Source organism: Mus musculus, chromosome X, assembly GCF_000001635.26.
Source record: "Mus musculus strain C57BL/6J chromosome X, GRCm38.p6 C57BL/6J".
Taxonomy (NCBI): domain Eukaryota; kingdom Metazoa; phylum Chordata; class Mammalia; order Rodentia; family Muridae; genus Mus; species Mus musculus.
Window position 1 is genome coordinate 31673556 of NC_000086.7, and position 15189 is coordinate 31688744.

Below are 15189 nucleotides of genomic sequence, written 5' to 3' on the forward strand. Positions count from 1 at the left end.
TAGGATTCATGGGAAAATTTCAATATTTTTGTATATGCTGAGGCTTGTATTGTGACCAATTATGTGGTCAATTTTGGAGAACGTACCATGAGGTGGTGAGAAGAAGATATATCTTTTTGTTTTAGGAAAAAATGTTCTGTAGATATCTGTTAGATCCATTTGTTTCATAACTTCTGTTAGTTTCACTGTGTCCCTGTTTAGTTTCTGTTTCCATGATCTGTCCATTGGTGAAAGTGGTGTATGGAAGTCTCCCACTCTTACTGTGTGAGGTGCAATGTGTGCTTTGAGCTTTACTAAAGTTTCTTTAATGAAAGTGGCTGCCCTTGCATTTGGAGCATAGATATTCAGAATTGAGAGTTCCTCTTGGAAGATTTTACCTTTGATGAGTATGAAGTGCCCCTCCATGACTTTTTTGATGACTTTGGGTTAAAAGTCAATTTTATTAGATATTAGAATGGCTACTCCAGCTTGTTTTTTAGTCCATTTCCTTGGAAAATTGTTTTCTAGCCTTTCATTCTGTGGTAGTCTCTATCTTTTTCTCTGAGATGGGTTTCCTGTAAGCAGCAAGATGTTGGGTCCTGTTTGTTTAGCCAGTCTGATAGTCTATGTCTTTTTATTGGGGGAGTTTAGTCCATTGATATTAAGAGATATTAAGGAAAAGTAATTGTTGCTTCCTATTATTTTTGTTGTTAAAGTTGGCATTCTGTTCTTGTGGCTGTCTTCTTTTAGGTTTGTTGAGGAATTACCTTCTTGCTTTTTCTAGGACATGGTTTCCATCCTTGTATTGTTTTTTTCTGTTATTATTCTTTGAAGGGCAGGATTCCTGGAAAGATAATATGTGAATTTGGTTCTGTCGTGGAATACTTTTGTTTCTCCATCTATGGTAATTGAAAGTTTGGCTGGGTATAGTAGCCTGGGTTTGCATTTGTATACTCTTAGTGTCTGTATAACATTTGTCCAGGATCTTCTGGCTTTCATAGTCTCTGGTGAAAAATCGGTTGTAATTCTGATAGGATTGCCTTTATATGTTACTTGACCTTTTTCCCTTACTGCTTTTAATATTCTATCTTTATTTAGTGCATTTGTTGTTCTGATTATTATGTGTCGGGAGGAATTTCTTTTCTGGTCCAGTCTATTTAGAGTTCTGTAGGCTTCTTATAGGTTCATGGGCATCTCTTTCTTTAGGTTTGGGAAGTTTTCTTCTATAATTTTGTTGAAGATATTTGTTGGCCCTTTGAGTTGAAAATCTTCATTCTCATCTACTCCTATTATCCTTAGGTTTGGTCTTCTCATTGTCCCTTGGATTTCCTGGATGTTTTGAGTTAGGATTTTTATGCATTTTCCATTTTCTTTTATTATTGTGGTGATGTTCTCTATGGAATCATCTGCACCTGAGATTCTCTCTTCCCTCTCTTGTATTCTGTTGCTTGTGCTCACATCTATTGCTACAGATTTCTTTCCTAGATTTTCTATCTCCAGTGTTGCCTCATTTTGTGTTTTCTCTATTGTGTCTACTTCCCTTTTTAGGTCTTGGATGGCTTTATTCAATTCCATCACCTTTTTGGTCGTGTTTTCCTGCAATTCTTTAAGGGATTTTTGTGCTTCCTCTTTATGGTCTTCTACCTGTTTAGCAGTGTTCTCCTGTATTTCTTTGAGTGAGTTATTAAGGTCCTTCTTGAAGTCCTCTACTATCATCATGAGATATGCTTTTAAATCCAGGTCTAGCTTTTCAGGTGTGTTGGTGTGCCCTGGACTGGGCAAGGTGGGAGTGCTGGGTTCTGATGATGGTGATTGGTCTTGGTTTCTGTTAGTAAGATTCTTATGTTTACCTTTCTCCATATGGTAATCTCTGGAGTTAGTTGTTTTAGTTGTCTCTTGTTAGAGATTTTTCCTCTCGTGATTCTGTTAGCCTCTATCAGCAGACCTTGGAGACAAGCTCTCTCCTTTGAGTTTCAGTGGTCAGAGCACTCTCTGCAGGCAAGCTTTCCTCTTACAGGGAAGGTGCACACATATCTGGCAGTCAGACCTCCCTCCTGGCTGAAGATGAAGGCCCAAAACAGGACTTGTCCCAGAAGCTTTGTTGCTTCTGTAGTCCACACTCTCACCTATGCAGACTACTCTCAGCAGAGTCCTGGAACCAAGATGTCTACTGCCGTTGCTCAGGAAAATCCATCCCGGGCTGGGCAGAAACCTATCCTCTCAAGTTTACAGATTCTTGTTCCAATGTCTGGGATCTATAGATGATCATCTGGTCTCCTCCAAAGGGTCACATCTCCAGCTCTGCCCTCTGTAGCATTTCGGTTGACTCCTTTCCACTGCTGCTGTTGTTATTGGTGGTCATACCATGGTACTGTTTTCCCAAAAACACTGGGATATTCTACTGTAACTAGGCTTCAACAAAAGACACTGATAGGCTCCCTTCATGGTGCCAAATCTCAACTTCTTTACACTACTCCTCCAGTCCTGGGCTGTCAATTGCAACTGTGGCTGCACTTTCACCAATGGCCTTCTCTGGCCTCTCACAATGTCAACCCTCAGTTGCTCTCCATGACTCCTTCATGCCTTCAAAACCAGTACTATCTAGGTGATTCTCACACATTACCAAGTTCAGCTGGAGCATGAGGTACAACCTTGGATATATCTGAACCACAACTTCTTTGTGTTCTCAGAAAATACTTGCCAGAAGATTTGACCTCAGTGATGTTGGTCTCTTCATAATCACTGCTAATTTCTTAGTTCGAACTTACCAGCATTAATTGATATTTCCCAATAGTCTCTTCTATTCTTGACTTTAAAGTCAGAGACACATGACGAAAGCTGATGAGTTCTGCTGTTTGCTGGAGCTGGAGCATGGTCCCCCTTCAATTACATTATCACCAGCTTTCTGTTTTCAAACTCTGTCACTGCTTAAGCTTAGCTGTCCTGGAATTTGCTCTGTAGATTGACCTTGAACTCAGAGATCTGCATGCCTGTCTCCTGAATGCTGGAATTAAAGGCATGTACCACCACACATGGACTTAAGCTTTTCTTAACCTGGAGCTTGCTCTGTACAAGGCTGGCCTTGAACTCAAGAGATCTGCTTATCTCTGTCTCCTGTGATTAAAGGCATGTGCCACCATGCCTGAACTTAAGCTTTATGTGGCCACTATTCCTCAAGATCCAGAACAAAAGCCTGTGTTTTTCAGCCTCAAGATCTGGATCACAAGTGTGCACTCCATATCTGGATTGTAGTTCATTCCAGATTAAAAGTCAAAATGAAAACAATAATCATGTAATAACACCCAACATGACATAACTCTTTTAACTGCAAACGTAAACAAACAAACAAACAAAAAAAAATATAGGGCGGGATCTTGCCCTGAGATCATCACTTCCTTAATCTGTTTATCTCCTTGAACAACGGATTCAATTCCATTTCACTTCCTGGTGCTTTTTTGTTACATGAACTATATATTATATATTTTTTCTTTCTAAGCTTGATAGGCTTGATCAGAACACTTTTCATGAGGCTAAATCAGAAAACAAAGTTTTTGTTGGGCTTTTTCCAGACTTCCATTGTCAGTGCAATTAATATAAATCTCTTTTCCTTAGCTTTAGGTAGATTCTACAGACAAAGCCAAAAAGCAGCCACATTCTTCACTAAAATATCACAAGAACAGTCTATAGGCCGCATACTAAAATTCATCTCCCCTGAAACCTCTTGGGCTTGGTCTGCACAGTTCAAATCATGCTCAACGCCAGTATTTTCCATATTCCTACTAGGATGACCAATTAAGCCACACATAAAGCATTTCACTGCTTTCTAAAGTCCCAAACTCCATATTCTTACAAACAAAAGTGTGGTCAGGGATATCACAGCAATACCCCACTCCTAGTATCAACTTCTGTTTTTGTTAGGTTTTCTGTTACTGTGAACAGACTCCATAGCCAATGCAGCTCTTTTTTGGCACTTTAGGTTTTTATTTTGCATTTCATTTATGATCCACCTTCACATTCTCATGAAGTCACCAATTGCAACAGTTACCTGCAGATGTTGCCCACATGTGAAATGACCAAACACTGGAGCTGAGGTGAAAGGTAAAACAAGGACATGCTTGTAACATTAAACAAAATCACACAATTTATCATCCATCTCAATATTCTTAAACCAAAGGCTGGTTGTGAAGAATGGAAAAACCTTTTCTTCCTCAGGTGTCAAGCATTAAAATTACCTAACAGGCTCAATAAGGCCTCTTCAATAATTAATGGTATACATATGAACAACCCTTATGATCCATATATTTTATTACACAGAGTCCAGAAATACTTTTCATGCTTTTGTTGGTTTCAAAGTTCAGGAGGAATGAGGAGCAGTGGCAGAGTGGGGTAAAATGAGGCAGGCAAGCACAAGGAAGGCTTCTTAGACTTATTGGGTCCCTGGAGTAGGAGATAATGCAGGACTCTGATTTGAAGTGAAATTCAGAGGCTGTGGATCTCCTGCTGAACGAGGATAGAGTTTGCAAGTGTGTATGCATGTGTTAGGAGCTAGGGCCCCTAAGGCAGATGTGGTCACAAGACTCAGCCCCACCTGAAGCAGGGTTGGTGCAGAAGTCAAAGGAATAGACTTGAACAGCCTCTAGTGTCAAGACATGCTGCTACAGTGACAGTGTGAGAACAAACCATATGCACAATATATAACAAGTATAACAATTCATAAACATGCAAAATTAAACATTCCTTTTCCTTGATGGGGAACTATAGAAACAAGTTTGAGCAGGAGGTCAGGATGTGGGTCCCAGTGATGTCTGCAAGCTGGGCCTAGGTATCCCAGTAAGGTCCCCTGATCCTCCTGAAGGCCTTGGAGAAAGGGGGAAGAAAACCAGAGCCATTCCATGAGTCAGGCTTCAGATTCAGTGTCTAGACGGAAGCAGAAGTTCCACACAGGCCTTGAGTGGCAGTGAAGTCAGAGCACTGTTTTGGCCCCGCACAGCCCACGACCAACTCCAGGGTAACAAAACTGAGTTGCTAACAGAACTGGCAATATTTCCATCCTTGCTGAGTAATATCAGATGAGGGGAACCAGTGCATCTCAGCATGTAGGGATGAAGCAGCAGCACTAGTGACAGCTGTGTAGGTTAATGTAGTTGGTGAAATGGCTGGGGTCAGCTTCCTGGTGTAGGGATGCAGGAATCATAGCAGCTCCCATAAGGTCATAAGAGTCTCTTGTGATCAAGTGTGCTCCTAGGGCAGGGTGGACATTGGTGGGATTTGGTGTCCCTATTAGTTTGCTCTTTGCTATCTTGCTGTTGGCTTTGGCAAACTCTAGCCTCAGGGTCTATCGGTTCTCCAGATCAAAGTGAATACCATTGAATGTGAGTTTGGCTGCTTCTGTTAATGCTGGGCTGTCAAAGTTCACAAAACCATGAGTGTGTCTCAAGGTAAGCTTGATCAGGGACCCTTCAAAGACCTTGAACTGCCAGAAGAGCAGGTAGAGTGCTATAGGGTTAACATACACAGGGAGGCCACTACAGTGTCCAGACCTCTTCCTCCAGCAAGTGACTGGTGTTTGTGCTAGTGCCCAAGCCTATGCAATGGTTGTCCTGCTTCAGGTGGGGTGTGATGAGCCATGGCACCTGAGGAGAGTATGGGTTTCTGAGGAGACCAAGTGCTGCTGTGACAGGCTAAGGAAAAGGAAGGGGGTCCCAGTAAGTTTGGTAGATGTGGGAGGAAGCTGGAGAGCCAGGGTACTGGGAACCTAAGCAGAGATCCAAGGCAACACTTATAAGGACAATATGTAATTGGGGCTGGCTTACAGGTTCAGAGCTTCAGTCAATTATAATCATGGCAGGAGCATGGCAGCATCCAGGCAGGCATGGTGCTGGAGAAGGGACTGAGCATTCTACATCTTGATCCAAAGGCACTCAGGAGAAGACTATTTTCAGGCAGCTAGGAGGAGGGTCTCAAAGTTTACATCCACAGTGACACACTTCCTCCAACATGGCCACACCTCCTAACAGTGCCCCTCCCTGGGCCAAGAATATTAAAACCACCACAAGTGATTTCATGATTTCAATCCATAAACATCTCTGCCAAGTTATCCTACTAATCAGGATTTAGAGATTGGGACTTCCTTAGGAACATGTCTTCATGGTACATTTATCCTGGGTTGGTTTATTCAACTGTATAGGGACAACTTGACTAGCCTTCATATCTCAACTTGTCAACCTGGATGTCAGTCATCCATGACAGTCACTTGCTGTCATTCAGGATGTCAGTTTCTTAGGGAGGTCTTGGGAACTTAAACTTTATTTGACACTTCCCATTCAAAAATACAAGTTTTATTCAAAATGGCTGCAGTTTGGTTTCTTCTTACAGTCACTGTATCCTCCTATCCAGTAGTATGAATGTTTGGTGGTCACCCCTGGTTGTCTATATAATGTTGGTGTTTATATCTGTTAGTTCTTTTTCCCTATATTGACTAGTGGCTTTTTCTGGTGTAATGGTTTGAATGGATACAACCCTCATAGTCTCATAGGGAGTGGTATTGTTAGAAGGTAGGGCCTTGTTGGAGTATATGTGGCTTTGTTGGAGGAGGTGTGTCACATGTTGATCTTTTCTTAATGCTGCCCACTATATGTGACAGGTTGTATGGAGAAAAGGGAAGATATGGGAATTTATCATGACCACTACCCCTCTGGTGTTGGCTTGGACCTGCTGTCACATGCCTTTGTGATAAATGCAGGCATGGACACTCAAATACCCACAGTTTAACCTTGCGGGGCTGTGGGTGTAGTGGAAGATCAGGGAGGGAGAGAGCCCGCATCCCACCCGAGTTCCTGTGCTCTGGGCAGGTGGACATGGGAGGACTGCCAGATGCTTTTCACACAGCCCTGGGTGGGCATCTAGCTGTGTGAAGCCACTGACCCCACATGGCAGGGGGTGGACAAGGGGACGCCCCTAGTACCAGGTTATCAGTCTCTGGCATCCCATGCTGGATACAGTAGGAAGAAAAGCTAAGAACAGAATAGGGGCCCCAGGACAGCACCACACCCTGGAGATATGGGAAGAGGGCAGGGGGAGAGAGGTTCCAACACAGGTGAGAGTCCTTAGTCCTGGCCTTGATGAACAGAGGCAGTCTATGGTTTTAGAGCTTTAGTATATAGAAAGGCACGGAGGAAGAGAGAAGTTGAGAGAGAGAGAGAGAGAGGAGGAGGAGGAGGAGGAGGAGGAGGAGAGAGAGAGAGAGAGAGAGAGAGAGAGAGAGAGAGAGAGAGAGAGAGAGAGACTGGCCATGGCCAATAGGAGAGAAGGGGGAAAGGAAAGAGAGAAGAGAGTTAGAGTGTAAGAAAAGTGAAGGCTTAGAGAGAGAGGGCTTAGAGAGAGACTAAAGAAAGTAAAAGCTTAAAAGAGTAAGAGAGAGAGAGTAAGAGGGAGAGTAAAGAAAGTAAAAGCTTAAGAGAGTGAGGAGTGGGCCAAGCAGCCCCTCTTATAGTGGACTTGTTATCTTGTTGTTGCTAGGTAACTGGGAGAAGTCTAGCCTGAAGGTCAGAAGCTTGGGACATTGTGTACATGACTGCTAGCCACTATCCTCTCTTGTGGGGAATGTGGGGGTGGTAACTTCAACAGGAGCCAGGGGACCAGAAGACATGAGGGAACGGCTTCTGTCCCATGTAGGTGGGAATTGCCACCCATCAGGTTCTACTAGAGTTCAGACCTCAACTCAACTGGAGACCAGCTTGTCTGTGTATAGCCCAATGTCCCCACATAACCTAGTCTTCTGAAGACTCCTGCACTTATTTGCCCAGGTCCCTTCCCTAGCCCCTGCACTCACCTGCACTAACAGGTTAATCCTCAACTTGAGACATCAGCAGGCACCTACACTTTTGTCTCCATTGCAATCTGTCCTCAGCAGGAACATGAACTCACAGGCACAATGGCCTCTGTGCAAAGCTGCACACACATATTCATTGCGCCTGTGTCCTCAGCAGGCAACTGTAGTCCCATGTCCAATTCTTCTCTGTTGCCTCTGTAAGCACCTGCACTCAGATTGAAACCTTCCAGTTATCACATCTGCAGACACCTGCACTCACATGTCCATTGCATCTCGGGCATCTACATGCATCTCTATTCACACTGACAACACATGCCTGGCCTATGAAAGGCACCTGAGTACATGTGGCCACTAACCACCCTGGCCTCTCTGCATGAAGCACGATTCTCATGCCTACTGTCCCCAACCATCTTCCCCAGACACCTGTATTGAAGTACCCAATGCCACACTGAGGCCACTGCAGGGGCTTTTACTCACAGGTCCACTGCCCTTCTCTGTCCCCTGCAGGCACTTGCAAACAAGTGCTCCTTGCCTCTTTCTGGCTTCTGTAGGCTTCTATAATCCCATGCCTATTGCCAGGTTCTGTAACAGTCAACAGCATTCACATGCCCACTGCCCTGCCCACCTCTGCAGGCACATATAGTCACACTCACTGACACCCATGGCTCTGCAATCTGTTACCTACCCACTGCCTTTCTCTGGCTTTTCCACAAGTGTTCACATTCCAATGACTGCCTGTCTTGGACAGGGATCTGCATAAACTGCATGTCTACTACCCACATCTGATCTTGGTGCTTAGCTGCACTCACATGACACTGGCCTCCTGACACCTGCACACACATGCCTACTGCCCATCATTTGTCTTCTGCAGTCTCATGCATTCACAGCACACAGTAGCGATCTGACTTCTGCAGGACCCACAATGATATGCAAACTGCTCTATTCTGCTCTCTGCAGATAGTTGGACTGAAACACACAGTGCCCTCCACTGGCATCTTCAGGCACTTACACTTACGTACTCACCAAACCCTTCCTGTTCTGCAGGCAACTGCATTCACAGGCACACTGCCAGCCTGGATTCTGCAGGGCACTGCACTCACATGCTCTCTGATACTCTGTGGCCTCTGCAGGTACACACACCCATGTTACCACTGCATCTCTGTTCCTTCTCCATGAACATGAACTCACAGGCCCACTGCCTTGTCTGGACTCTGCTGGCATGTTTGTGATATGGGAATCCTGTACTCTGCAGGAATCTGCACCTTAACGTCAACTGAAACCTTGCATTCTCCCGGCACTGGGTTACTCATGACAACCAGTCCATTCTGGCCTCTGCAGGCACATGAACTACATGACCTATGCCCCTGCACTTACCCAGCCTCCCCTGCCAATTACACCTTTCTGGCACTCCATACACTCCATTCACATACACAGTGACTACTTGGCTTCTGTATGAATCTGAACAAACATGTCTACTGCCCACCTCTGGTCATGGCCCTTCACTATGCTCACAAGGCCATTGCCCTCATGGTGTCTGCTAGCACCTGTCCTCACATGCCCACTGCATTCATGGTATCTTCAGGCATGGACCCTCAAATACCTACTGCTTAACTTAGCCCTCAGAAGGGTCCTGCACTCAAATGCCCACTTCCCTTTCCTTGCTTCTGTAGGCACCTGCATTCACAGGCCAAACTCCCCCTTCTGACCTTTGGAGACATATACACTCATGGGTAAACTACAATCCTGTACTCAGGAGGAAGATGAACTAACATGCTGACTTCTCTGTTCTCTGCAGGTATTTCTATACCCATTTCCAGTCACACTTGCCCTCTGCAGGCACCTGGGCTCCAGGTCCACTTGCCTTCTCTTTCCTCTGCATGCACCTGCACTCACATACCTACAGCTCTTCCCTGGATTCTACAGGCAACTACATGCCTACACACACAGCCCTTTGCTGGTCTCTATAGCACTTGCACTCACATGCTCAGTTCCCTCTGATCTCTGCATACCCCTGCATGAACTCTCCCACTGCACCTCTCTGTACTCTAGAGACACCTGTACTCACAAACCAATGACTGTCTGGCCTGTGAAGGAATCTGCAGTAACATGTCAACAACCCAGCTCAAGAATTGATATGTGACTGCAGTCCCATATCCATAGCATCCATTTCTCTCTACCAGCACCAACACTCACATGTCCAATGCCCACCTATGTCCTCTGTCAGCAGGCATCTTATCTCACATGTTTATCAAAAACTGGGCCTTGTGCAACTGAAGCCACTTACTAACCACTATGAAACTGCAGGCACATACACTCAGAGTTCCAAGCTGAACTCTGCTCTGGGGTTATATGGACTCACAAGTACACTGCCAAGTTATGGCATTGGTAGGTATCAGGACTCACATGCCTACTGTGCCCATTTCTACTCCCCAGGAAAAACACTCACAGGCACATTTCTCACATCTGAACTCTGTAAAATGTATAACTACAAAATACATGATGGTCTCTGTAGGCACCTCCACTCACATGCCCACTGATATCAAGCACTTTACAGAAACACATATTGACATGACCACTGCAAAGCTGCACTCTACACACAAAACTTCATATACCTACTTTTATCCTGCATTCCAAAAAAACCACTAATTCACATGACCACTGCCATACTACACTCTAGAGAAATACATATTCACATAGTCACTGCATTGCTACACTTTATAGAAACATACATTTACATGCCAACTGCCATCCATGAAGTCTACAGAAACACATATTCACATACCAACTGTCATACTGCATTCTAAAAAGAACACATTCCCATGCCCGCTACATACTGCACTTTACATAAAAACATATTAACATCACTACAGAATAAAGAATTTTACAGAAACACACATTCTCATTTCCACTGCCTTCCTGCACTCTACAGAAACACACATTCACAGATCCTCTGCCAGAAACACAAACGTACATGCCAAATGCTAACCTGCACTCTACAAAAACACAAAACACATGCCTACTGCTATCCTGCACTCAACAGAAACAAATATTCACATGCCAACTGTCATTTTACACTCTACAGAAACAAACACTCACATGCCCACTGCATACTACCCTCTGCAGAAACACACACTCACACAACCACTGCCATTCTGCACATTAAAGAAAGACACATTCACATGCCCAATGCATACTGCACTCAACAGAAACACACATTCATATTCTCACTGCCATGCTGCACCCTAAGGAAACACAAATTTAAATGCCCACTGTCAACCCTGCACTCTACATAAACAAATACATGTCCAATGGAATTTATACACTCCACAGAAAAACATGTTCAAATGCCCTCTGCTAGTCTGTACTCTACAGAAACATAAACCCACATGAGAGCTGCTAACCTACACTCTACAGAAACACACATTCACATGACCACTGCTTTACTCAACAGAAACATACATATTCCCTATGTCACCCTACACTCTAAAAAACACAAATTTACATGTCCACTGCCATCCCTGCACTCTACAGAAGCACACATTCACATGTCCACTGCTATCCTGCACTCCAGAGAAACACACATTCACATTGCTACTGCCTCCTACACTCTACAAAACACACATTCTCATGCCCCAGCCATATTGTACTCTACACAAACACACATTCTCATGCCTACTACATAATGTAATTTCCAGAAACACACATTTTCATGCCAACAATATACTACACTGTATGGAAACACATATTTACATGCCAAGTGCCAACCCTGCACTCTACAGAAACACACATTCACATGCTTATTGCTTTACATCAGTCTACAGAAACACATATTCAAATGCCCATTGCCATCACTGCACTCTACAGTAACACACATTCACATACCCACCTCTGTCCTTGTCTCTACAGAAAACCACATTCACATTCCAAGTGCATACTACACTCTACAGAAACACATATTCACATGGACACTGTGATTCTGCACTGTAAAGAAACATAATCCCATGGCCACTGATATTACTGCACTCTACAGTAACACACATTCACAGGGCTATTGTTATAGTACACTCTGCAGGAACACACATTTCAATACCTACTGCTGTCCTGTACTCTACAGAAAAAATCACTCACATGCCCATTACCATCACTGAATTAAACACACACACACACACACACACACACACACACACACACACACACACACTTGTATTACCTATGATGCACTCTACAGAAACACACATTCACATGGACACTGTGCTCTTGCACTCTACAGAAACACAGGCACTTGCCCCTTGCTATCACTGCACTCTAGATGAAAACACATGCACAGGCTTATACTACACTCTATAGGAATACAAATTCCAATGCCCACTGCTGTCCTACACACTCATATTCCTAGTGTTTTCTTTCTCTCTACAGAAACACACATTCACATGTGCAGTGAATACTGCACTGTAAGGAAACACATGATCACTTACACAATACGTAATGCTCTCTATAAAAACACAAATTCAAATGACCACTGCTATCTTACACTCTAAGAAACATGTGACCCCATGCCCACTGCCATAAAGTACTCTACAGAAACACAGTCTCATCCGAAGTGCCATCACTGCACTCTACAGAAACACTCATTCACATTGCCACTGCCAACAGGACTGCATAGAAAAACACACTGCCATGCCCACCTCACACTGTACTCTACAGAAACACACATTCCCATGCCTACTGCTTTCATATACAACACAGAAATACATATTTTACCATGCCCACTTCCATATCTAAACTCTACAGAAACACATTCACATGCCCACTACTATCTTACATTCTACAGAAACACATGAGCCCATGCCCACTGCTATCACTGCACTCTACAGAATCACTCATTCACATGCCTGCTTACATCAATGTGCTAAAAAGAAGCACACATTCACGTGCCCACTGCCAAAAGTGCACTCCTTAGAAACACACACTCACAGGCACAATGAATACTGCACTTTACAGAATCACATATTCACATGCCCACTGCTATCCTGCACTCTAATGAAAAACATATTCACATGCCCACTGTAATCACTACACTCCACAGAAACACATATTCACATGCACACTGCCATCCTGCACTATACAAAACACAATTCACATGCCCATTGTTATCCTGATCTCTACAGAAACATACATTCACATGCCTACTGTAAAGAACACTGCATAGAAACACACATTCACATGTTCACTGCATACTGTACTCTACAGAAACACACATTCACTTGCCCACTGCCATCAATAAACTCAAAAGAAATACAATTTCACATGACCACTGCCAAAATTGCATTCCTGAGAAACATTCACAGGCACACTGCACCCTGCACTGCATAGAATCAAACATTCACATGCCCACTGCTACTTTGCACTCTAATGAAACGCATTCACATATACACTGTGATCACTGACCTCTACAGAAACACGTGTTCACATGCACACTGCCATCCTTCTCTCTACAAAACCACACATTGACTTACCCATTGTTGTCCTGCTCTCTACTGAAACACACATTCACTTGCCACTCTATACTGTACTCTACAGAAATACACGTTCACATGCACAATAAGTACTGCACTCGACAGAATCACACTTTCACATGTTCACTGCTATCCTATACTTTAGAGAAGCACACTTTTATATGGCCACTTCTATCTCTACACTCTACAGAAACACATATTCACTTACTTACTACTATCCTACACTCAACAAATACACATTTCCATGCCACCTGATTTCCTGCACTCTACAGAAAAACACATTCACGTTCCCAAAGCCATCCTGCTCTCTACAGAAATGCATATTCATATGCCCATTGCATACTTCACACTACAGTGACATTTACACACCACATTTCCAGTGCCACACTGCCCTCCACAGAAACACACCTTCATATGCCCACTGCCAACTTACACTCCATAGAAATAGTCATGTGCCCACTGTTATCCTGAACTCTACAGATATACTTGTTCTCATTTCCACTGTATTCTACAGAAACACACATACACATGCCTGCTGTCATCAGAGCACTTAACATAAACACATATTCAGATGCTCATTGCTATCAATGTACTCATACAGTAATACACATTCACAGGCCCACTGCATACTTAACTTTACAGATACACACAATCCAATTTCACTGCTTTCCTGAATTGTACAGACATACATTCCCATTCCACTGTTGTTCCCCACACTACAGAAACACACATTCACATGTCCACTGCCATTTTGCATTCTACAGAAACACACATTCACATACCCACTGCATATTGCACTACATAGAAACACACATTCACATGCTGCTGCTTTCAATGCCCTTAAAATGAACACATTACCGTGTCTACTGCCATCACTGTACTCTACAGTAGCACACATTCACAGGCCCATTGCTGTATTTCACTCTACAGGAAAACATATTCTAATGCCCACTGCTTTGCTGCACTATATAGAAACAGCATTCACATTCCCACTGCCTACTGCATTCCACACAGAGTTCACATGCCCACTATATAAAGCACTGAATAGAAATATACATTCCAATGCCCACTACTATCACTGCACTATAAACAAATATTCACAACTCCACAGCTGTCCTGAATTCTAAAAAAAAAAAACACATTAACATTCATACTGCATACTGTACTCTACAGAAACACATATTCATCTGCCCACTGCTCTCCTGCAATCTACAGAAGCACACATTCATATGCCCATTTCATACATTCTACATTCACATATATACTTACATGCCCAGTGCCACATTTCTTTCTATAGAAACACACATTTATATGGCCACTGCCAACCTGCACTGTACAGAAGCAGACACTCACATGCCCACTTTTAGCCTTCACTCTAAGGAAACACTCAGTCACATGTACACTGCATACTATACTCTACAAAAACACATATTCACATGCTCACTGCAAATATATTTTAGAGAAACACACATGTACATGGCTACTGCATTCTGGACACTATAGAGAAATAGTCATTTACATGCCTGGTGCCATCAATGCACTCAAAAGAAACACATATTCACACCCCACTGCCATCAATACACTCTACAGAAATTCATATTTCACAGGCCCATTACCTATTTCATGCTACATGTACACACATTCCAAGCCCAGTGCTGTCCTGCATTCTACAGACGCATATTTCCATGCTAACTGCTGTGCCACCCCCTGTAGAAACACACATTCACATGTCCACTGTCATCCTGCACTCTAGAGAAGCATACATTCACATGCCCACTGCTATCCTGCACTCTACAGAAACACTTGTACATGCCAACACCCATCCAGCGCTGTACAGAAACACATACTCACATGCTTAAAGCC

General features: G+C 43.5%; 1 pseudogene; it reads right to left on the minus strand.

The window, feature by feature from the left end:
- Positions 1-5004: 5004 nt before the first annotated feature.
- On the minus strand, positions 5005-7947 carry Gm21420 (annotated as a pseudogene).
- Positions 7948-15189: the final 7242 nt, after the last annotated feature.